The 25804-nt window shown below is 38.7% G+C and overlaps 1 long non-coding RNA gene across 1 annotated transcript; it reads left to right on the forward strand.

The window, feature by feature from the left end:
• Positions 1 to 1296: 1296 nt before the first annotated feature.
• On the forward strand, positions 1297 to 3059 carry LOC133834354 (uncharacterized). Its single transcript, XR_009893343.1, has 2 exons — positions 1297 to 1819; positions 2027 to 3059. It is a non-coding gene; the product is annotated as an uncharacterized LOC133834354 (long non-coding RNA).
• Positions 3060 to 25804: the final 22745 nt, after the last annotated feature.

Below are 25804 nucleotides of genomic sequence, written 5' to 3' on the forward strand. Positions count from 1 at the left end.
GAGAGCCTTACCGGTAAGGCTTAAAGTGAAGCCTCTATAGGAGAATTCCCCTGAGAAATAGAGTGATATTAGAAACCCCTATAGGAGAATTCCTCTGAGAAATAGAGCGATATTAGAAAGACATATCTAAAAAAAATTTAAACAATAAATCTTTATAATCTAAAAATAAAAGCAAATAATTCAATTTTGAAATTATATTTAGAATTTAAACTACATTTATATTACATATAAATTTTAATTTGTATTATTGAAAGTTGGGTTGTATTTTTGAAAACCTATTTTTGTCTTCATTTTTTTTCATCTCATCTTTCTATTAAAACAATTAATTTTTAGAAAAAATCAATGATAATATTATTTTGCTGATTTGCCTTACCTTGCTAAGCTTATTATTTATATAACTAATTTTATCAAACAAAATATAACATATATATAGAATAATTATAATTTGTAAAAAACTAAACTAAACAATGTGGGACATATAGTACCACCATAGCTCCACTATAGGGAAATCTTAGAGTCCCTCTTGAGTGGGAAATGCGCCAAGCTCATTGAAGATGCCATTCTCGATGAGATGAAAACTCTTTGAATCATGTTTGACGATGATTCAGTCAAGGGAAGATGAAGTACGAGTCTCCTATAACTGCTGCATGTGGTTCCTAGAATTGATAAAAAAGCCGAAAATGATAGGTGTGAGATTTGCACTGTATAATCTTTTTTTATCAGCAAAAAAGCCATATTATTTATATTGAAAAAAATGTTACTTATTAAAAATGGGTCACCATAATACACTGTGATTATCATTACTAGAAGCCAAACCCCTACAAAAAGTGTTTATGAATTTATTTAATTTTTCATTCATCTTATAACAAATGATTATCTAATAAAACATTTAAAATACATAATTTCAATCTCCTAATAATATTTTTTAAATAAAAATTTCCAAATTATTACTTTCAAAACAAAAATAAATTAGCAGTAACTCAATTTATTCAACACACATTCAAATCATGTGAGCACATATTTTTTACTAGAAAATAAATAGAGCCTTCGTTTACAAATAATAGACTTAATTGTTAATAAATTAAAATTTTAAAATTCAACTGCAATAACTAAAACTTCAAGGATAAAATCATAAAATGTGTATAGTCCAAGGACTAATAATGCAAAGTAAGTTTTATATTTTGTTTTTAATTAATTAATTGAAAGCGAGTGAGACTGAGCTTTGATTCATTATCACGTGTCCCACCCCAACGGTTCTTTCTCTGTCTCACTCTTTTCTTTAACGATTCAAACGCCTTCTATTTCTCTCTCTACTTTCCTCCACTCAAAACTCGCCACGTGTAACAACTACCGTTATTCTTCCTCTTGCTTCCTACGCGGCCCATAGCCCAAATCTTGGAACCAAACTTTTGGGCTTTGCGGCCCGATACCTTTGGAGCCGCTCTTTTGGGCTTAGGGCTTCGTTCTCTCAGAAAATCAGACGCGGCTGGCTGCGATTAGGGTTTTCAGAAGAGGAACTCCGGTCCATCTCGGCATCGGAGAACGATGTTCGGCTTTAGATCCTTGTGCTGGAATTCTTAATTTCATGTTGAAAATTCTAATTGGTTTCTGGAAGGATCAGGTTTGGGGTAGATCGAACTGGATCTGAAGAGATGGACAGTGGGTGGAGACTGAGGATGGGTTGGGAATGAAGATCCTTAATAATTTTCCCTGTGTAATTCGATCCGAAGCCATTGATGATTGAAAAGAAAGCTTTTTTGTAAAAGGGGAGCGTGGATTTGATTGTTGACTTGGGTCAGGGTCAAATTTCCAATTTAAGGTAATTAAAGCTTTAATTTTTCCTTCTGTTCTTCCATAATTTTCTTGTTCATATTTGATTTTCGAGCCTTTGAGGTTTGAACTTTGAAGATGTTTTGTCTGTTCTTCTTTTTCTTCTTCTTTTTTCTCTCTTTTTTTCTTCTTTGCTTTTTTTTTTGTTCTTTTTTCTTTTTGCTTTTTGTTCTGTTTGGGTTTTATTTTTTGTCAGTTTACTCTGTTTTGCCTCAAGAGAGAAGAATCAAAAGGATTGTTATGCTATTATTACGAAGGTAAAAAGTGATAATAATTCAGCTGAGCTTGGATCTATAACATCAATCAAAGCCATGTACAATAGGGGTTTTATTATATGTATGAGAAGTCAAACGTGGGAGATCAGCAGCTAATGGATCTTGGTGTTGGAAGTATTATACCTCATCCTTATTTGGTATTATATCTCATCAATATATAAATATGTATATATATGTTGTTTAACTTTATCTTAGACTATATTATGATGAGATTTGCATTTTAGGCTACTAAGTGCTGATATAAATACATCAAAGTTGTGTTTTGTGGACAAAAGTTTCATGCTTGGACTTTTGGGGTGAGGTAATGTGGCAGATCTTGATCTCTTCTTTTCATTATTTTATTTACACTTTCTTATTAATGGAATAGTTTGATTATAGATCATTTATGCTTATCATTGAGCTCTGTTTGGTGTGATTAAACATGACACTGTGAACAGATTTCATAGATAGAAAGAAAAAGAAGAATCATAGAATCCGATCACCCTTTTTTTTGGTTGAATTTTAGTTTCTTTTTTTCTTCCCTTTTTTTGATTAGCAATTTACAGTTAATTAAACAAATTAGTTGCTTTTGCTTAATAAGTCATATCCCTTTTTGTCTTTCTGTCTGGGGGGGCCATTTACAGTTAATTTGTTTTGGATATGATGGTGTTTCTGAGTTACAGAATTTGGTTTTTTTAGTGTTAAATACCAGAATTTTCAGGTTTTTGGATAAGGAAACTTTCGTTTAATTTAGTTAAAGATTGCCTTATTTCAATACCACTGCTTAGTGTAAATTTAGTAGTTTTGTTTCGACAAAATTATATATGTATAGTATACATCTCATCTCGTTTTGATTGCTTGATTCGTTCGTTTATTGTTTGTAATATTAGATTCTGTTTTATTTATTTTAATATATTAAGTGCTGATCTAGTTGGGATGCTTTCCTATTAGCAGCTTGATGCTTTTCTACTATTATTTCTACCAATAATAAACTGCTTTATACTGAGGGATTAACATTGCATTTCCAGGAATTGTAGTTTGAAAGTAGAAACAGAATGTTGATAGGTCTTTTCTAGGCAAAAATTGTTGAGCTCTCCGAATAGTTATGATACTTTTTCGGATAAATACTCATTTGATATTTTGTGTTTTATCGAAATATAAATTTGGTACCCTATATTTTCAATGAGTTCTATGTTTTCAATGAGTTCAATAGTGCTCATTTGGTACCTGAAATTTAAAATTGTATATATTTGGTACCTTAGACACAAATGTGATCAATAATATTTTATCAATATGACCAAACTGTTATCAATTATATGATTTTCAAATTTGAGTACAAGGTACTAAATACGTACAATTTCAAATTATAGGGTATCAGATGAGCATTATTGAAAATACACGATAACAAGTCCTTATTTTGATAAAATACATGTTATTCACCCTACTTTTTCTGTGTGTGTGGTGGGGAGGGGAGCTTGAAAATGGATAGTTTGAAAACCCTCAGAATGGGGTCTCTCTCTCTCTCTCTTTTTGCTCTTTTTCTTAGTCCTTGTCTTCACGAGTTGACAACTGAAAAGCTCTCTTCTAGGCACTTTTTTTTACCAGCAGATGGCAGCAAATAGCCAACCCATTTTAATTTTTAACCATATGAGCTGAGAAAACAAAGATCGGTTTAAACCTCCTCACATCTCCAGTCCAGTACCATGTTAAGCAATCTAATGATATTACAGGTGGACATTCAAAGTCCAAGAAAGGAGCACCATTTGGAAAGGTGATATTTCAACTAATAAGATTTGATTCCTTGATGACTAATAAAAAAATTATAGTAGGCATTGGTTCAGTTTATGAAGTTTTTTTATTCATGCTTCTCTGACTATTTTAATTGTTATGGTCATATGTAACTGTTCTGTATCATACACCATCATTGATTTTGTTTAATGATATGCCTCTTCATATTTTATACCCTTGTGGGATATCATTCTAAAATACAAAAAAAATGAGAATAATGGTTTCAGTTCATCATTTATAGGACAAATGCTCCTTCTTCTTCTTCTCTTTAACAGCATTCTTTCATATTTCAAATTCAAAATAAAAGGCAAAAGCTGTAGTTTTTATATCAACAGAAACAAAATGACCTGCTATGAGATTACTATGAGAGATAAATTTGGTCATTTTTTAATAGGAAGAAGGTATAGATTCTTCTCTTGAGTTGAGCAACATCTTCTCTTGTCAGAAGCTCAAAATTTATTGGTTGCAGTATTCCTTTCCTATGGCTCTGGTTTGGTCAGATTTGTGGCCCAAATTTTTTTAGTTTGATTGTGTTGATTTGGGAGCTAAGAGAAGGTTGGAGCTAGTTGTGTTGGAAAATAAAGGACTTTTTTTTTTCTCTAATTTTCCCCTGTTAAATAATAAGATTAAAAAAAAAAAATAGAACATGCAGGGAGCCATTTGTTTTTAAACCATTGATTAATTCATCAACGGTATTTATAATACCCCTACAGGTGGGAACTACTAAAGCAACAACCCCAATATTATAATTTTCCAATATAAATATAACAATTTAATTATTTGTTTATCATCCTATATAACAGAACATTTGTACTTAAACCTTATTATATATGCTCTTAAAAAAAGAGAACTAATTATATAAAACTAGCATTAAGTTTCATCGATATGTTTTATTTTGTTTATATTTGAGCATGGAATTGATTCTACAGAGAAACTTTCGCTCATAAGGAAAACGATAATGGAATAAAACGGGCAAAAAAATAATTGAAAATGACAACAATTTAAACGACATACGAAAAATGACAAAAATATGGAACAACGACATCAATGTGGGTAGCAACATTTATAGAAAAAAACGACCAAAACAAAGATAAATGACATTCATTGCTTAAAAAAAAAAGAAAGATAAACGACATACGAAAAACGACAGCAATATAAACCAACAACAAAATTATAAAAACGACAATAATGTGGTGGAAAACGACATAAATATAAAACGGGAAAAATTTATAAAAACGACAACAATATGAAAAACAACAATATTATTAGAAAATGACAATAAAGTGCTAAAAGACATCATAAAACGAAAAATAATCAAAAAACGCCATGAGCATGAAACAACCTTGCATCAGTGGCAACAAAAGTGATTCACCCTTTTTTTTGCTTGTTTGTTGAATTTTAGCATTTTTTTTTCCTTTTCAGATGAGCAATTTAGGTAATGGAAAATTAGTTGCTTTTGCTTAATAAGTCACAGGCTTTCTGTTTGAGGGGCCATTTATAGTTGGATATGCTATTGTTTCTGTTGAGTATTGACTCAAATTAATTATGGTTTTTATTTATAGTATTTTTAAACATTGAGTAATTACTAATTTGTGTAACATGAGTGTCTTGTTGGGCAAGTTGTCTTGGTGCTCAAGTTTATTACTCTATAAATGTATTTTGTGTATGTGTGAGTGTGGGCTTTTGAAGAGAGAAGTGAGTGCGGGCTTTTGAAGAGAGTGTGAGAGTGAGTATTGAAGAGAATGTGAGAGTGAGTTTGTAGAGTGGTGAAAGTAAGTTTAAAGAGTGGAAGAGTGAGAAGCAAATGGTGTATTGAGTTTTTGGTAAGAGATTGAGAGAGTTTCAGTGTGTAATATTGAAGTTTGAAATAAAATAGATATCTCTTTGCGGGTTTGGTAACTTTACCAAACCGAGTCAATTCTTTGCTTCTTTATTGTTTCTTCTGCACTAGGGAAGTTTGTCTTTTTTTTCATCCCAGCAAGTGGTACTAGAGCCAAGGTTCAGATCTTCGCCGAATATTTCAAAGATGATATGTTTTGGTTGTGACACTTAGAATCCTTCGATTCGCAGAGGGAAAGACTGGGTAAAAAGCTGTGCAATCCCACATCGCCTGGGGAAGGTCAAGTGTGGTGATTCTAAGACTGTGTAGGTATAAGACTACACAGTTGAAGAGGGATTAAATGGATTGATGAGTATTGCCTATGCCAACAAGATGCATCTTTTTTTCGGTAGTCCATCACTTGAGAACTCCACAGTTAAGCGTGCTTGACCTGGAGTAGTCCCATAATGGGTGACCTCCTAGGAAGTTTTCCGAGGAAGCGTGCGAGTGAGGACAAAACACTTTAGAAAGACTCGTGTTGGTTTGTAAGGACAGTCGTCATTCCAGGAAGCAGCCATAGTGATGTGGGGCATTACATTGGTATAACATGGGCTCATGAAGGCACTGTAGGGAAAGAAGCCCAAGAGTATGGATGATGAAGATTGGGAAGAGCTGCAAGCAAAAGCGGTAAACACTATTCGCTTAAGTTTGAACCTGAATTAAAGTATAGTCAATTGAGTGAAACATGTCCTTCTAAGTTATGGAAAAAGTTAGAGAAATTTTATATGTCTAAATCCCTAACAAATATGTTATATTTGAAGAAGTAGTTATATGAGTTAAAGATGATTGAATGTGATGATGTTAGGGCTCATATAAATAGATTTAATAAGTGCATAACTCAATTGTTAACTGTAGATGTCAAAATTGATGAAGAAGATAAAATTATTATTTTGTTGATCTCTTTTCCAAAATCATATGAGACGTTGGTGACTACACTTTTAGTTGGAAAAACCACTTTAACTGTGGATGAAGCGTCAACAACTCTTTTAGAGACAGAGAATGTAACGCCCTATACTCCAGGGACCATTACGGTGCACATTGTAAACAGTGCTAAACTCGCTAATCGAGTCATTTGGCCATAAACGTGTAACTAAGTATGATTAGCGGTTTAGGGATTAAAAATTTCGGTCAAGGTATAACGTTTCACTAGAACATTTACTGTATACATTGGGATCCCAAAAATATAATTTAGAGGTTTATTATAACAAAATATTTACAACCAGCCGATCTAAGCGGCATAACAGGGTTTAGCCCTGGTTCCTCTCCTTCAAACCTCGGCCGTGGTGGTCGAGCAGCTGCATATGTACACATCGTCACCTAAGCTCTCCAACTCAAGGATGGCCCAGCCTTTTTTTGCCTTTACCTGCACCACATAGCACCCGTGAGCCGAAGCCCAGCAAGAAAACTCAATATGCTCATGAACAGTCATATCATGATATCAAATCATATCTGGCATGCCTAGCAAACATAACTTTATTCAAGCATGCAAATGAATTCAGTCAATGTTGGGGTATCCAGGATAAGAAATCCTGCCCTTCTGATTGGATGACTATCAGATTGGATGACTATCAAGTCAATCCTAATCAGATGAGTGATTTAACACTAGAGGTTCTGGTAAACCATACTGAGTGACCGACAAGCAAGTCACTACGGGGCTCAGCACCCAAAGCCATGCATATGATGATCAAAATGATCATACAGAGCTTAAAGCCCTGAATAGATGAGTGAATATCACTTTGAGGTTCTGTTAACCATACTGAGAGACTAACAAGCAAGTCACTCCGGGGCTCGGTGCCCATAGCCGTGTAACGAAACCGTTACCTGGGCTTTCCTGCAATGGCTCTATCAGATGAGTGACTGATGGATAGTCACTAGCTTAAACAGATGAGTGACTGCTGGGTAAGTCACACAAACGCTTTTAGTTTTCATCGAACTTGAGGTCGGTCCGACATTAACGCTCTTCTGAGTCATTTAATGCAGATGTCGATTAGATATAATCTTTATTGGCTTGCGTTGAACACGCTAAGGCCATTCTGACTTATGAGTCAGCACTGTGTGACTAGTGCCCAGTACCACTGCCGAACCTGACTAATGAGTCACAGCTTCTGTAATGCCCTGGATAGCCAAGACCGTTATACTGTATGTTTATAAAAGTGCTAGACTTGCTAATCAAGTCATTTAATTAAAATCGTGTTATTGAAACTATAGCGGAACTAGGGTTAAAAGATTTTGGTCTCAAAAACTGTATTTCTTATAAATAAATTGTTTTTGTTTACACGGGATCCCAAAAATAATTTAATTAAAGACTGTTACAAAAGACATAAGGTTTAAATACAATAATAAGCCATATAAAGGCAAAACAGACAGTTAGGCAATCCCTGTCCTAATCCACTCCTCGGCCATGGTGACCGAACAGCTGGCTATGTACATTCAACCCCGCAGCTCTCCATCTCAGGATTGGTCCAACTTGCCTTTGCCTTTACCTACACCACGAAGCACCCGTGAGCCAAGGCCCAGCAAGAAAACACAACAACAGTGCATAAACAACCAACATACAATTCAATATCTCATATCACATAAGCATGTCCTCATCCATATAAACATTCACAATAATCAAGTATTCAACATACTAAACATATCATTTCATATCAATCATCCATTTACATTGATAACTAGGGTTAACGCCCTAAGGCCGCACCCTCTATTTATCCCACTGACTCCGGCCCGCTTAAACTGAGCTCAGTGAATGTTAAGCTGTCCTCGGCTACCAGTGGCCGAGCCGCGCCCTGTGCGCAAATATAGATTATGACACTCTTAGGCCGTATATCACATGTCCCATGGCGTAATACCATCTATGACATTATATAGATATCAGGAGTACTTAGTCCCATCACAAACACATAACCGGGTGCAGTTTTCTTACCTTTGAATTTGCTAGCTTTGTTAAATGAAATCCTCAAGCACGATCCTTCCCGAGCCCTAGTGCGTACCTAGTCACAATCATAGACCAAAGTCATCACCAACCCTCAAGTCCATAACCTAGCCTCGGGACCAATCTCGAGCCCTCGAGAAGTCCTAATTCCACCAAACGGGGTAGTGGAATTGAACCCCGAACCCTTGGTCAAAAACCCTTGAAAATAACCCTAAAACCCCAGTCTGAAAACAAGGTAGCGCTACAACACTCATTGGAGGGCGCTACAGCGCTACAAATAGAACCAAAATGCCCTCATCAAACTTGGCCTAGTGCTACAGCTCCCAAAGGCTAGTGCTGTAGCACTAGTCACAGACTGCCAAACTGCTCAATTTCTTCCTGCGATTTCTCCCGAGCCAAACTTAACCAAAACTTCCCCAAACTTTCACCAAACTCAAAATAAAGCTCACTAACATGTCTAACTCATCCCAAGCATCATAATCATACAAAACCTAACCACATGCACCCCTAATCCCAAAATTCACCATAGTTGCTCCTAGACTTCATAATTCAGCAAAACACAATCAAAACTTCAAAGTTTAAAGCTTAGAATTTTATACCTTTGATGGAAATTCGATTTCAAGTTAGCCTCTAGACCTCCTTAGCTTGTTCTTCCTCAATTCCTTGGCTTGAATTCCCCTAAAGTTCCCATCAACTCAGCTTAGACACCATAGCTTAAACGAGCCAAACCAGAAATTGAAAACTCCAAAGTCTTCTCATAAGTATTGGTGTGTTCTTGCTAATCCCTTGCCAACCCTTCAAGCTTAGCTCAGAATTCTTGTTGCTCAGCCTAACCTAGCTCCCCTCTGAGTTTTTCTCCAAGAAAAAAATGAAGACAATGGTGAAGGAGATCACCAACCGACCCTTAGAAAAACTGCTCTGTTTTCTTCCCTTTCCTTTTTCTTTCTTTTCCTTCTTTTCTTTCTTTTCTCAGACTTCTACATTACTATACAATTTCCACTAAGTATAAAGCCTCAACATACTTATCTCTTGTAATCCAAATGACCATAATGCCCTCCCTTTTAATTTTAAACCTTTAAGTGCATCTAGGGGCATTTTCATCATTTCACCCCAATTCCTGCTAATTCCTCGAATGTCTCTAATATTCACCGCTTAATTCCCGACACCTAACTAATCTCCAATTATATTCCTCAATACCAAATAATTTCCAATATATTACCTACATTCCCATAAATACCCCCTGGCTCGCCCCGAGCCGGGTATAAATCCCCATCGTGACGTTTTCGTTAACTCGCTCACTAGGACCGTCTTGAATCACAGATTATAAATATATCCACATAATACTGTGGTCTCATCAATTTATCACGGTTATTAACATTTATGTCATCGACGAGCCAAAATTACGAAAATGCTCTTCTAACCTAATCAGGGCCTACATGCATACTAATACACCTAGTCATGCATCACAAATATACAAATAACCATATAAGCATGCTTTCCACATATTCATGCATTTAACTCATTTAAATCACACATAATTCCCATTATGCCCTCCCAGCACACTAATCAAGGCCCTTAAGCCTTATTAGCAAATTTGGGTCGTTACAACTATCCCCTTCTAATGAGAATTTCGTCCTCGAAATTTACCTGAATAACTTGATATTGATCCCGCATCGCTGTCTCAAGCTCCCAGGTTGCCTCCTCGACCTTACTATTCCTCCATAGAACCTTAACGAGAGGAATTGTCTTATTCCGTAGTACTTTGTCTTTTCGATCCAAGATCTGAACCGGTTGCTCTTCATAAGCCAAATCTGTCTGTAACTCCAGATCTTCATACCTCAACACATGAGTCACATCTGAGATGTACTTCTGAAGCATAGAAACATGGAATACGTCATGGACTCCTGATAATGATGGCGGTAAGGCTAATTTGTACGCCACCTGACCAATCCTTTCCAGGATTTCAAATGGTCCAATGAATCTAGGGCTTAACTTGCCCTTCTTTCCAAACCTCCTCACTCCCCGCAATGGTGAAACTCAGAGAAAGACGTGGTCCCCAACTTGGAACTCCATGTTCCTACGCTTGGGATCAGCGTAGCTTTTCTGTCTGCTCTGTGAGGCGAGCATTCTAGCTCGAATCTTTTCTATAGCTTCATTTGTCCTCTGAACCATATCTGGTCCCAAATACTTCCTTTCACCCATTTCATCCCAATGAATGGGTGATCTGCATTTTCTCCCATATAACCGTTCATATGGAGCCATCCCAATCGTTGACTGATAACTGTTGTTATATGAAAATTCAATCAACAGGATATACTTACTCCATGATCCCTCAAAGTCGATCACGCATGCTCTGATCATATCTTCTAGTACCTGAATCGTCCTCTCAGACTGTCTGTCAGTCTGAGGATGAAAGGCCGTGCTGAACTTCAACTGAGTCCCCATAGCCTTCTGCAAGCTACCCCAAAACATGGAGGTAAAGATAGGATCCCAGTCTGACACAATAGACTTAGGAACCCCATGGAGGCGAACAATCTCCCTCACATACAGCTCTGCATACTGATCCACGGTGTATGTCAACCTCACTGGAAGAAAATGGGCTGACTTGGTGTATCTATCCACTATCACCCACACCGAGTCATGAAGCCCAACCGTTCTGGGTAAACCTCCCACGAAATCCATCGTAATATCCTCCCATTTCTACTCTGGAATACCCAAGGGCTGAAGCAACCCTGCTGGTCGCTGATGCTCAGCTTTTACTTGCTGACAAGTCAAACATTTGGCCACGTACTCTACTACATCCTTCTTCATCCCGGGCCACCAATATAAAGTCCGTAGATCCTGATACATCTTCGTGGTACCCGGATGAAGTGAGTACGGCGTAGTGTGAGACTTATCCAGTATCTCACGTCTAATTCCTGCGTCATCTGGAACACAAATCCGCCCCTGATACCGCAGCAGACCAACCTCAGAAATAGAATAGTCCTTACCTACTCCCGCTAAGACATTCTCTCTGACCTCTTGTAACTGAACGTCTGCTAACTGTCCTTCTCTGATCTGCTTTAGCAGGGTTGACTGCAGAGTAATATTGGCCAACCGGCCTACCACCAACTCTATCCCCGCTCTGACCATCTCATCAGCTAACTCCCTTGAGATTTGAATGGAACTATATAACTGACCTGGGCCTCTCCGGCTCAGTGCATCTGCCACCACATTGGCTTTCCCCGGATGGTAAAGAATATCACAATCATAGTCCTTTACCAACTCAAGCCAATGCCTCTGCCTCTTGTTCAGGTCCTTCTGTGTAAAGAAATACTTCGGACTCTTATGATCAGTATATACCTCGCACTTCTCCCCATACAAGTAATGTCGTCAAATCTTCAGTGCAAATACCACTGTTGCCAGCTCCAAATCATGGGTAGGATACCGCTGCTCATACTCCTTCAGTTGCCATGATGCATAAGCTATGACTTTCTCATTCTGCATCAACACACAGCCCAAACCCAACCTCGATGCATCGTAGTAAACAACAAACTTCATTTCCCCCGAAGGAAGACTCAACACAGGTGCTGTAATAAGTCGTCGCTTCAATTCTTGGAAACTGTCTTCGCACTTGTCTGACCAGATAAACTTCAAATTCTTCCGTGTCAATTCTGTCATCGGTGCCGCTATCTTCGAGAAGCCCTCTACAAACCGCCTATAGTAACCTGCCAAACCAAGGAAACTCCGCACCTCTGAGGCGTTCCTTGGCCTCGGCCAATCCCTAACCGCCTCTACCTTAGATGGATCCACCTTAATCCCATCTGCACCCACTATATGTCCAAGGAATGTCACTTCTGGTAGCCAAAATTCACATTTCTTAAACTTGGCGTACAACTGATGCTCCCTCAATCTCTGAAGAACCTGTTGAAGATGAAGCTTGTGCTCTGCCTCTGAACTGGAATACACCAAGATGTTGTCGATGAAGACAATAACGAACTGATCCAGAAAATCATTGAACATCCTGTTCATTAGATCCATGAAGGCTGCTGGGGCGTTGGTCAAACCAAAAGACATGACCAAGAACTCATAGTGCCCATACCGCATTCGGAAGGCCATCTTCGGTATGTCCTCATCCTTGATCCTCAGCTGGTGATAACCAGATCGAAGATCAATCTTCGAGAATACCGTCTTACCCTGCAGCTGATCGAACAAGTCGTCAATCCTTGGTAGGGGATACTTATTCTTGATGGTTAGCTTGTTCAATTCTCGGTAATCTATGCACATCCTCAATGTCCCATCCTTCTTCTTCACAAATAAAACTGGAGCACCCCATGGTGAGTAACTAGATCTGATAAACCCCAAATCCAGAAGCTCCTGCAGCTGTATTTTCAATTCTTTCAGTTCCGCCGGTGCCATCCTATTCGGTGCCCTCGACATTGGCTCTGTCCCTGGCGCCAACTTGATGACAAACTGAATTTCTCTACGCGGCGGCAACCCTAGCAAGTCCTCAGGAACACATCTAAGAACTCGCAAACCAATCTGGTCTCCTCCGGTCCTGCTGGTAAAACTCTAGTGGTGTCCACCACACTAGCCAGAAAGCCTATGCATCCACCCTGTAACAAGTCTCTGGCTTTCAATGCAGATATCATGGGTACGCGGGGTCCACTTACCGCACCCACAAAGACAAAAGGGGCGAGGCCCTCTGGCTCAAAAGTTACCATCTTCTTCCTGCAGTCAATGGTAGCTCCATATCTGACCAACCAATCCATTCCTAGAATCACATCGAAATCCTCCATACTCAACTCAATCAAATCTACCGATAACTCTCTACCGTCAACTATCACTGGCAGTGCCCTAATCCACCATCTAGATACTACCAGTTCTACTGTAGGCAAAATAGTCCCAAACCCTGAAGTACTATACTCACTAGGTCTACACAATCTATCAATCACCTTATTAGATACAAATGAATGCGTAGCACCAGAATCTATCAAAACCGTAAAAGAAGTGCCAGCACTAGAGAGCTAACCTGTCACTACCGAGGGACTAGCCTCGGCCTGCGTCAAAGTGAATACTCGAGCTGGAGTCAAGCTATCCACTTTTCCTGCTTCACCCTTCTTCACTGTCGGGCAGTCTTTCTTGAGGTGTCCCACCACCCCGCACACATAGCAGGCCTTAGCTCGACATTCGCCCGGATGGCATCTTCTGCACCTCGTGCACTCTGGATAGGTCCTCCATGAATCACTGCCTCCTTGACGGCCACACTGAGTACCCCGACCTCTCCTATCAGGACCAAGAGCAGTCGGAACATCAGCGGTATTCCTCTTTAAATCACTGGGGCCTCCGCCCCTACCAGAACCAAAATATGGAGGCACCGCCCTGCGGCCCTCCCTTCTCGCTACACTTTCCTTCAATATCTTGTTTTCCGCTTCCTCAGCGGTAAGTGCCTTTTCTATAACCTGGGCGTAAGTTGTTCCTCCAGGAACTATGGTAATTCTCACATCTCGGGCTATCATAGCATTCAGCCTTCTGATAAATCTGTCCTGCTGATAACTTTACAAAATAGAGTTATTTTACCACTTTTTATGTGCTAATTGTTGCTTAATTCTTGAGTTTTTAATTGATTTATTAAGTTTTTAAGTAATTTTGAATTTATTAGTCTTATTTTGATTTTATATATTTTTGTGTGTTTTTATAGTTATTTTGCTGTAATTTATTGTAGTTTAATAATTTAAACTATTGTCGTGTTTAGTGGTAAAAAAATGGTGTATTATTGAACTTAAATGTGAAATATAAATTAAGTTATAATTAATATTTTCAAAGAATTAAATTGATTTATTTTATAGTTGAAAATATCTTATTATGATTTATTTTGTAGGAAAATTTATGACACTTTTGCAAAGAAAAATAAAGAAAATGTGGAATTTTTAAGGAAAAGAAAGAAAGGAAATGGCATTTTTAAAAATTCTATGGATCAAGTTGCAAAGGCCCAAACGCAGCAAGCCCACAAAGCCTTTTTAGCACCCCACGCCTGACACATCACAATCAGCATGCTCCAGCCATTTCATTGATGCTGCTCAAAACCCCCTGCTCCTTCAGCAAGTAAACATCATGCCAAGCTTCTCCACATTCGGCCAGCAGCTTCCCTTGTCCTCCCAAGCCCAATTTCTCCTTCAGCAGGCCCATGCCTCCCAAGCCCAATTTCTCCTTCAGCAAGTCCTTGCCTTGCCTCATTCCACATGCATCCACCCGAAGCCACCTAAAGCAGCTGGTGGCAGGCTGCTTTATTCCCTTATGGAGCCCAACATCAAATGCTTTTGTACCATTTGTCCCCTATGACAAAAATACCAACATTTTTACCCCATTTTCTACACATTTTACCCCAAAACATCATAATTACACCCTATAATTTATCCCTATTTACCATATTATAATTAATTAAATTAATTTAATCAATTTAATTCATTTGAATTGATTATTTTAATACCTTATTTTTGGCTATAAATAGGGAGTTTTGAAGACCATTTAGGGTGGCCATTTTTAGGAGAAGTTACTATACCATAATTTCTACACATTTCAAAACCTCTCTATTCTCTTCTTCTTTTTGGTTATTTTCTATGTATTTTTAGAGGAAATTTTAGGGGTTCTTCCTCCAACTTTTCCTATTTATGTTTGTAATTTTTAGTTTGTATTTGCTATTCTAGTTATGTGTTTCTAATCTTTTTAAGATTATTAAGGTGATGATGAAACAATTTGTAACTAGATAGTGTTTATTTTGTATGTTGATTTCCCTTTTTGTGCAACAAAGTTTATGGATTTTTCTTCTCCAAATATCTTCTTTCATCTTAAATATCATGTATTTTGGATTGTTAGCACATATTTACACTTTGTTCTTCATTAGTGCAAAAACATAATATTCTTTGTGTAAGATGTGTCATTAAATTGTACACATCCATGCTTAGAACAAAAATATTATGTTTTGCCTTATAAATAATGTTCATTGATTTATTTGTTATTTCATTAGATTGATTTACACTAAATGCTTTGAAATTATAATTTTGAAAAGTGAAGAAAAACCTTATCTTTTTAGAAGTAATTTGTGCTTAAAATTATAAATCTATTTGGAAAATGATAGTTTGATTTATTTTAACTATCACTAAAACTTGGGAATCAATGTACTTATAAATATTATTAAACTTATATTTTGTGGATTCTAATCCTTAATAATCTTATTTTACTATCTTGATTTCTATTATTAATTTATGTTTATATATTGTCTTTAATATCTTTATTATTATCTTGTAGTTTATTTTCTTGTCACAAATTTTCATCAATCTTTGGAGCTATGTTAGAATTTATTAATTTTGATTTAAAATAGTTTTATTTTCGATTTTAGACAACTCCTTTGGGTTCGACCTCGTGCTTAGACGAATACTATTCTATAAATACGATTCGTGCGCTTGCGAGTATAATTATTTAAAACATACCCGTTTTGGGTCCATCACCTGCCTAGCTGTATCAGTAGGTACAAGGTCGGGTACAAACTTCGCAAGTCTGTCAAACTTTAAGGCATATTCTGTAACTGTCATATTGCCCTGAACCAGCCCCACGAACTCATTTACTTTCGCTGCCCTGATGGCAAAATTATAGTACTTCTAATTGAATAGATCCTTGAATCCTTCACAAGTCAATGCAGTAACATCTCTTGTCTGTGATGCCACCTCCCACCAGATTCAGGCATCCTCTCTCAGCATAAATGTGGCACAGGCCACTCTGTCATGTCCCTCTACCCTCATAAAATCAAGAATGGTAGTAATCATGGTCATCCATTGTTCAGCCTTCAGTGGATCAGGTCCTCCCTCAAAGATCGGGGGCTGTTGCTTTCTAAACCGCTCATACAACGGTTCCCACTTGTTCGCAACCTTAACTGGCTGCACAACAAGTACCACTGCAAGTGGCACAATAGGGGAAACACTCCCAGATGGAGCCTGCTGCCGCAGAATTCGGATCTGTTCATCTTGGCTCTGTAATCAGGCTTGCATGTCTACCATCAACTGCTGCCAGTTCTCAGGGACTAGTGGAGGGGTCTGACCCTGATCATCATCACTAGTCCCAGACCTGCCGGCTAGTCGCGTAGATTTTCTTAGACGCATAACTGTCCAAGTCAATCTGCAATCAACGACTCAGCAGTCAGACTGTGATGACAGGGTAATAATCCTTTCATGTCCATCACTGGAACTCCAATCATTCACATGCAATCAAGATATAACAATTTATCCAACTATTCATCCATATATTCATTCACATGCATAGCAATGCTAATAAGCACGCCTCAATAACATCATGCAATAGTCAAGGGCCAGGCCCTATCACTTTCCCATGCTTCATATTAATCTGTCAGATATTAACAATCATAACTCATTCAAATCATTTAAGCACATAATCATGTATACACAATTTACCAAATCCTAAGTCGAGCTTGTCTTTCGCGACGAATGTACATGTCCAGCCAGTCTTCAGGACCCATAAAACTAGGACGCTCTGATACCAAGTTGTAATGCCCTAGATAGCCAAGACCGTTACACTGTGTGTTTATAAAAGTGCTAGACTTGCTAATCAAGTCATTTAATTAAAATCGTGTTATTGAAACTATAGCGGAACTAGGGTTAAAAGATTTTGGTCTCAAAAACTGCATTTCTTATAAATAAATTGTTTTCGTTTACACGGGATCCCAAAAATAATTGAATTAAAGACTGCTACAAAAGACATAAGGTTTAAATACAATAATAAGCCATATAAAGGCAAAATAGACAGTTAGGCAATCCCTGTCCTGATCCACTCCTCGGCCATGGCGACCGACCAGCTGGCTATGTACATTCAACCCCACAGCTCTCCATCTCAGGATTGGTCCAACTTGCCTTTGCCTTTACCTGCACCACGAAGCACTCGTGAGCCAAGGCCCAACAAGAAAACACAACAACAGTGCATAAACAACCAACATACAATTCAATATCTCATATCACATAAGCATGTCCTCATCTATATAAACATTCACAATAATCAAGTATTCAACATACTAAACATATCATTTCATATCAATCATCAATTTACATTGATAACTTGGGTTAATGCCCTAAGGCCGCACCCTCTATTTATCCCACTGACTTCGGCCCGCTTAAACTAGCTCAGTGAATGTTAAGCTGTCCTCGACTACCAGTGGCCGAGCCGCGCCCTGTGCGCAAATATAGATTACGACACTCTTAGGCCGTATATCACATGTCCCATGGCGTAATACCATATATGACACTATATAGATATCGGGAGCACTTAGTCCTATCACAAACACATAACTGGGTGTAGTTTTCTTACCTTTGAATTTGCTAGCTTTGTTAAATGAAATCCTCAAGCACGATCCTTCCCGAGCCCTAGTGTGTACTTAGTCACAATCATAGACCAAAGTCATCACCAACCCTCAAGTCCATAACCTAGCCTCGGGACCAATCCCGAGCCCTCGGGAACTCCTAATTCCACCAAACGGGGTGATGGAATCGAACCCCGAACCCTTGGTCAAAAACCCTTGAAAATAACCCTAAAAGCCCTTTCTGAAAACAGGGTAGCGCTACAGTGCTCATTGGAGGGCGCTACAGCGCTACAAACAGAACCAAAATGCCCTTAGCAAACTTGGCCTAGCGCTACAGCGCCCAAAGGCTAGCGCTGTAGCGCTAGTCACAGACTGCCAAACTGCTCAATTTCTTCCTGCGATTTCTCCCGAGCCAAACTTAACCAAAACTTCCCCAAACTTTCACCAAACTCAAAATAAAGCTCACTAACATGTCTAACTCATCCCAAGCATCATAATCATACAAAACCTAACCACATGCACCCCTAATCCCAAAATTCACCATAGTTGCTCCTAGACTTCAGAATTCAGCAAAACACAATCAAAACTTCAAAGTTTAAAGCTTAGAATTTTATACCTTTGATGGAAATTCGATTTCAAGTTAGCCTCTAGACCTCCTTAGCTTGTTCTTCCTCAATTCCTTGGCTTGAATTCCCCTAAAGTTCCCATCAACTCAGCTTAGACACCATAGCTTAAACAAGCCAAACCAGAAACTGAAAACTCCAAAGTCTTACCATAAGTATTGGTGTGTTCTTGCTAATCCCTTGCCAACCCTTCAAGCTTAGCTCAGAATTCTTGTTGCTCAGCCTAACCTAGCTCCCCTATGATTTTTGCTCCAAGAAAAAAATGAAGAAAATGGTGAAGGAGATCACCAACCGACCCTTAGAAAAACTGCTCTATTTTCTTCCCTTTCCTTTTTCTTTCTTTTCCTTCTTTTCTTTCTTTTCTCAGACTTCTACATTACTCTACAATTTCCACTAAGTATAAAGCCTCAGCATACTTATCTCTTGTAAGCCAAATGACCATAATGCCCTCCCTTTTAATTTTAAACCTTTAAGTGCATCTAGGGGCATTTTGGTCATTTCACCCCAATTCCCGCTAATTCCTAGAATGTCTCTAATATTCACCGCTTAATTCCCAACACCTAACTAATCTCCAATTATATTCCTCAATACCAAATAATTGCCAATATATTACCTACATTCCCAGAAATACTCTCTGGCTCGCCCCGAGCCGGGTATAAATCCCCACCATGACGTTTTCGTTAACTCGCTCACTAGGATCGTCTTGAATCAAAGATTATAAATATATCCACATAGTAATGTGGTCTCATCAATTTATCACGGTTATTAACATTTATGCCATCGACGAGCCAAAATTACGAAAATGCCCTTCTAACCTAATCAGGGCCTACATGCATACTAATACACCTAGTCATGCATCACAAATATACAAATAACCATATAAGCATGCTTTTCACATAGTCATGCATTTAACTCATTTAAATCACACATAATTCCCATTATGCCCTCCCGGCACACTAATCAAGGCCCTTAAGTCTTATTAGCAAATTTGGGTCGTTACAGCTTCACAGTTGATACTGACACCTTTGCCAATTCTGACTAATGAGTCAGTGCCACGCACAAGTAAGCAATGCTACCAAACATATGTCATATGTCGAATATTCAAACGTAGGGCATTCAGCATGCTTACTTAACAGTTGCTAGCACAATTATGATCATGCACAAACACAGAGACTCAAGCTCTGATCAATCTCACAGTCAATATTCTTGGCATGCCCTAATCACATGTTTCTCATGCATCACAAGCATCACACTTAATCATCTAGCATGCCTCAATAATAACCATATGAAAATGAGCAAGATTGCTAAGCATTCAATATGCTATCAATGTTTACCTTTAAACATCCAACATGCATCAAGAATAACCATGCATGTCACATATGGGGTGCAGTTTTCTTACCTTTGGTCCAAGCACAGGTTACCAATAAACGAGCCACAAGCACGACCCTGATTCCAAGTCTTTAGTGATAACCTAGTCACAACCATAATATAAAACCTCATCAAAATGAGTAAATAAATACTTCCAAACCCAACCCAAGCCTCCGGGACATCGAATCCCACTCAACTAAGTAGTAGGATCGATCCCAGGCCTTTAGAGATAAGTTTCCATCACAAAAACACACTTCTGGGCAACTTTTCCCTTAAGGGCCGCAACTCTCCAAGGACCATGCCGCGGCCCGCCCCCCTGGCAGAGCCTCCTCCACCTTCATCAAGCTAGGGTAGCGGCGCCCAAGAACAAGGCCGCGGCCCAACCTCGCACCTGCCACTTTTCCTCGTTTTTCCACTTTTAAAACCTTCCAAAAACCTATCCAAACATCTCCAAATCCCAAAATCAAAGTTCCCAAACATCCCTATGATCCAAAACCCATAAAACCCAAGTCTCAATTCAATAAAAAACTCATCAAAACACAAAATCCAATTCAAGCTTAAAAACTTTAAAAACTTAGAACTTAAAACTTGAATTACCTCCAATTGAGTTGTTTCCAACTAAATCCTTCGGATAATAAGCTTCTAATCTTTCCTAGGATCGCTATGCCTCGATTCTCACTTGAAGCCAAGTCCTAGAACTCAAGTTACCTTCGAAAATGCGATCGGGAGACGAAAATGGAACTTTAAGGGAGAGAAAACGTACATAACGTTCTTTTTTATTCTTTTAAAAGGTTACATCAAGCTTAAGTAGCCTCAACCAAATCCTAACGCTCGGGGTCCCGAAAATACCCCCGGGGACAAAATAGTCAAAACCTCCAGAATTTCCCCCTGATCTTACTAACTCCCAATTTATCACCAAATATTCATTCCCATTACCCAATAACCCGGTAATGCTCTAAATACCCCTTGAATCACTCTGAGTCAAGCATAAATCTCATTGTGACTTTCCCACTAACTTACCTCCTAGGATCGTCTTGTGTTGGGTAACCCTAGCATAACCAAACAATAATAAAGCACCACACACATATCACATATATGCCAAATATGCCCGAAATGACCAAAATATGAAAATCACCCAATTACTCAGAAATGGGTTCACATGCATATTTAATACACCTAAACATGCATATTATCATTTAATAATACAATAAATCAATTATGGCCCTCCCAGCCTCCTAATCAAGGTCTTAAACCTTATTAGGAAATTTGGGGCATTACAGAGAATATCAAGCAACCAAGCATTTTGTCTCATAGTGATCAAGCTATTGTGACAAGGTTAGAATTAAATTGTGGTAGGAGTAAGTCAAGAGGAAGGTATGATGACAGAAGAGATAACCGCAACCAATCACGCTCTTGGAGAGAAATGAAAAGTTATTATTGTCACAAAAAGGGACACGTGAGGCAGAATTGTGAAGAACTGACAAAGCATCTTGAAGCAATGAGAAATAAATAATGCAAATAGACTTTAGATTCTACTAATGTTGTTAGTGTAGGTTTTGAAAGTGATAATGATGTTATTTCTGTCATAACTAATGAAAATTTTTCTGACTCTTGGATTTTAGATTCTGGTTGTTCGTTCCATATGTGCCTATATAATAATGAGTGTTTTTATACTTATAAGGCATATGATGGTTGTACTGTTTTGATGGCTAATGATTCTAGCGCTAAAGATTTTGGAATAGGAACTGTTAAGGTGAAGATGTTTGATGGTACTATGAGAACATTGACTGATGTTAGACATGTTCCTAAATTGAGGAGGAGCTTAATCTCTCTGGGAGCCTTGGACACTCTAGGCTGTGATTATTATGCAAAAGATGGTGTAATGACTATTAAGAAAGGTGACTTGGTAGTCATGAAGGGTTAAAAAGAGTGAAATTTGTACAAATTAGCTGGGAAGACTATTTTAGGTGGAGCTGTACTGGTGGGGCCAAGTCTTAAAATATCATCATCTAGTGTGGTAAGAGTGAAAGAATGCAACAAGGTAGTGAAGACTCCAACTGTAGTCAAAGGTTCTTTGAAGAAGGAAGACATCAACACTCATAAAATGAGTGAGTCATTGAAAAATATTAAGACAAGTGCTGAAGTGAAGTTCAATGAGATTTTGAAATCAATGCATGCTTACTCTTATTGATGGTTTGAGTTGTGAGTTTAGAGTATTTGAGTCAAGATGAGGATTGTTGAGTATTGACTCAAATTAATTATGATTTTTATTTATAGTGTGTTTAAACTTTGGGTAGTTACTAATTTGTGTAAAATGAGTGTCTTGTTGGACAAGTTATGTTGGGGGAGAGTGAGTTAACACCACCACAAGAAATATAATCTACACAAAATTTGGATTGACATGGACTAAAAAAAGATTAAGAAAGAACATGCAAACCCAAGTTGAACAATGGTGTTCTTCAACTTTGATGAAGCTTTAAAACCCTAGGCAAGATCACCACTTTGAGCAAATCCCTTGAGCAAATCAAACACACAACAAGGCTTATACACGTTGCAAAACGCTGTAACGCCCTGGTTACTCCAAGACCGTTACTGTGAGCTTTGAACCGTGCTTAACTCGCTAATCGAGTCATTTGGTTATAAACGTGCATCTATGTGTTATTAATAGGCCAGGGTGAAAAATCACGATAAAAAGGAAATGATATATTTCATTTAAAACATAAAAATGTACATGGGCCCATAAAAGCGTTTACATGTTATTTACAACTCAAAATGGTCATTACAGTGTAAAAATTACAACCCGCCGACCTAAGCGGCAAAAATAGGGTTAACCCCTAGTTCCTCCGAGAAACACCTTGACTGTGGTGGTCAAGCGGCCGTATATGTACACATCACCACCTAAGCTCTCCACTCAAGGCTGGGTGAGCTTTTCTTTCCCTTTACCTGCACCACATAGCACCTGTGAGCCAAGACTCATCAAGAAAACTCATTATTGCATGTATACAAAATCAAATGATGATTATGATAATCATACTGGGCTTATAGCCCTAAATAGATGAGTGAATATCACTTCAAGGTTCTGGTAACCATGCTAGGTCATGTAGCCCTAATAAGATAATATCGAGATTCTGATAATCGTGCTGGGGCGTGTAGTCCTAATCAAATGAGTGAGTGATGAGTAAGTCACTAGCTTAAACCAGATGAATGAGTCACTAACTTAAACCAGATGAGTGACTGATGAGTAAGTCACTAACTTGGGCTTCGTACCCTTAGCCATGTGACGATGCAGTCATTTGGGCCTTCTGGCCCTGACTCTAAGTAACTAGCTATTAGACTAGACAAGCGCTTTTGTTTTTCATCAAACTTAAGGTCGGTCAAGCATTTCATGCTCAGGACGATAATGCTTATGTCGATTAGATCTAATTTTTTTGGCTTGCGTTAAACACGCTAATACCGTTCTTGACTCATAAAGCCACTACCATACGACCAGTGCTCAATACTACTGCTGAACTTGACTAATGAGTCACAGCTTCACAGTCAATACCGACACCATTGCCGATTCTGACTAATGAGTTAGTGCCATTCACAAGTAAGTAAGATTTGCTAAGCATTTGATATGCAATCAATGTCTACATATACATCACTCAACATGCCTCATGAATAACCATGCATGTCACATGTGGGGTGCAGTTTTCTTACCTCTAGTTCGAGTGAGAAATAGTAAAAGAACGACCCTTGAGAATGATTGACCTTTTGATTCCTTAGCAGTCACCTAGTCATAACCAAATATAACCTCCATCAATGAAAATCAACAATAAAAGGTTCTTGACCTAAACCTCACTCCCCAGACCCCGAATTGTACCCAAACAGTGAGTAGATTCGATTCCGAGCCTTAGGAATTGAAATGTTAAGTAAGCATGCTAAGTGCCCTACATTTGGATATTTGACATATGATATATGCCTGGTTGCATTGCTTACTTGTGTATGACACTGACCCATGAGTCAGAAATCGGCACGAGTCGTATGGTATCGGCTTAAGAGTCAAGAACGACATTGATGTTGTAACGCCCTACTACCTTAGAGCCGTTACTAAGTGAGTTTAAAATGTGCTAACAACTCACTAAACGAGGTTTTGGGAATAAAAGTGTGATTAAACTGAAGTTAAGGCTGTAATCTTTGAAAATCCCTTAATTCATTGAAAATTTCAAGTGTCTTACATCTGGGATCCCAAAATATAGTTTATAAAATATTTACAACACCAAAACAAGTTTACAAGTGGTTAACTACCAAAGTTAGGGTTTACACAGCCTTTCCTACAAAATACCCCCAACCAAGCAGTTGGGCAGGCCCAACATGTACGCGTCGCCCCCACGCTCTCCATACTCATGGCTGGTTGACATTCTCTTTGCCTTTACCTGCAACACAGAGTACCCGTGAGCCGAAGCCCAGCAAGAAAACTCATACAACACATAACATATGCATATTATATAACCATTTATACTAAATAATCCACAGATAAACAGATAGTCCATCAGACTAAACATACACGACCATGCCGTCCCAGAAGTCTTACCAAAACCTGGGATCTCAGTCCACACCGTAAGGATATCCCATGTATCCACTGGGGTCCCACCCTGGTGGTATGCACTCCATGTGCCAAATGTTACTCTCGGCCCTACTGCCATTCTCGGCCCTTTGTTGTTCCCGGCTCCTTGCTGTTCTCGGCCCCTTTGCCGTTCAATCACTATTATCACATATAGCTTGACTCAAACAACAATATATAACAGTTCATTCAAGGCTATATCCTAGCATATAGTACAATCTAGGGCCGTGCCCTGCAACAACACTACGGGCCCATGCCCTGCTCTACGGGTACTACAACTTTCTTACTTGTATCCCGAGCTTTACAATGCACCAAAATCACGAGCACGGTCCTCTACCCCGAGCCTCTCCAAAAACCTAGTCACAACACATATAAAACATTCTTTAACATTAACCAATCCGAAACCATTTCCCGGGACCAATCCTATACCCCCGGGATCTCTAATTTCCCTAAACAATGCAACGGAAGTATCCCCCGAGCCCCCGGGGCAAACACCCAAAATTGCAAATTCCCTCTGCCCAGAAATAGCCTAGTGCCGCGGCGCCCTACAAGGAGGGCCGCGGCGCCCTACAAGGAGGGCCACGGCGCCCAGAAACTCCTCTGCTGCCTATGCAGCCTTGCGCCGCGGCACCCAAGAACAGGGCCGCGGCGCCCCTTCGCGAACCCAGATTTCTGGGGTTTCCCCTGCGTTTTTCCCGAGCTAAAACCATTCCAAATCATTCCAAATAAGTACCTAAGCCCCAAAATCAATTCAAAACCCCAAATGAACCCCTTAACAACCTATAAACATCATAAACAACCCCAATCACACAAACACACCCAAATCCAATCTTGAGTTTCAAATTCCTGAAACTTAAACCATGACTTCCAAGACTTAAACCAGAGCTTGAAAACTATAAATCATGCCTCTAAAATCTTAAACCACACCAGATACGAAAATTAAACATGCTAAGGATTCTTACCTCAATCAAACTCAGCTTGAACTCCTCCTAATTCCAGCTCCCAACCTCTTTCCTCTTGATTATCCTAATTGGATTTCCAAGTAAAACCAGCCATATTTCCTTTAGGTTTTCTCACTCAATCTCTGAAAATCCAGACTTAAATTCAACATAAACAGAGCACAATTCTTACCTTTGAGCAATCCTAGCTTAAATCTGGTTTTGGTTGCCTCAAACTCCTTTGAA

This window comes from Humulus lupulus, chromosome 5 (genome assembly GCF_963169125.1).
Source record: "Humulus lupulus chromosome 5, drHumLupu1.1, whole genome shotgun sequence".
Lineage (NCBI taxonomy): Eukaryota > Viridiplantae > Streptophyta > Magnoliopsida > Rosales > Cannabaceae > Humulus > Humulus lupulus.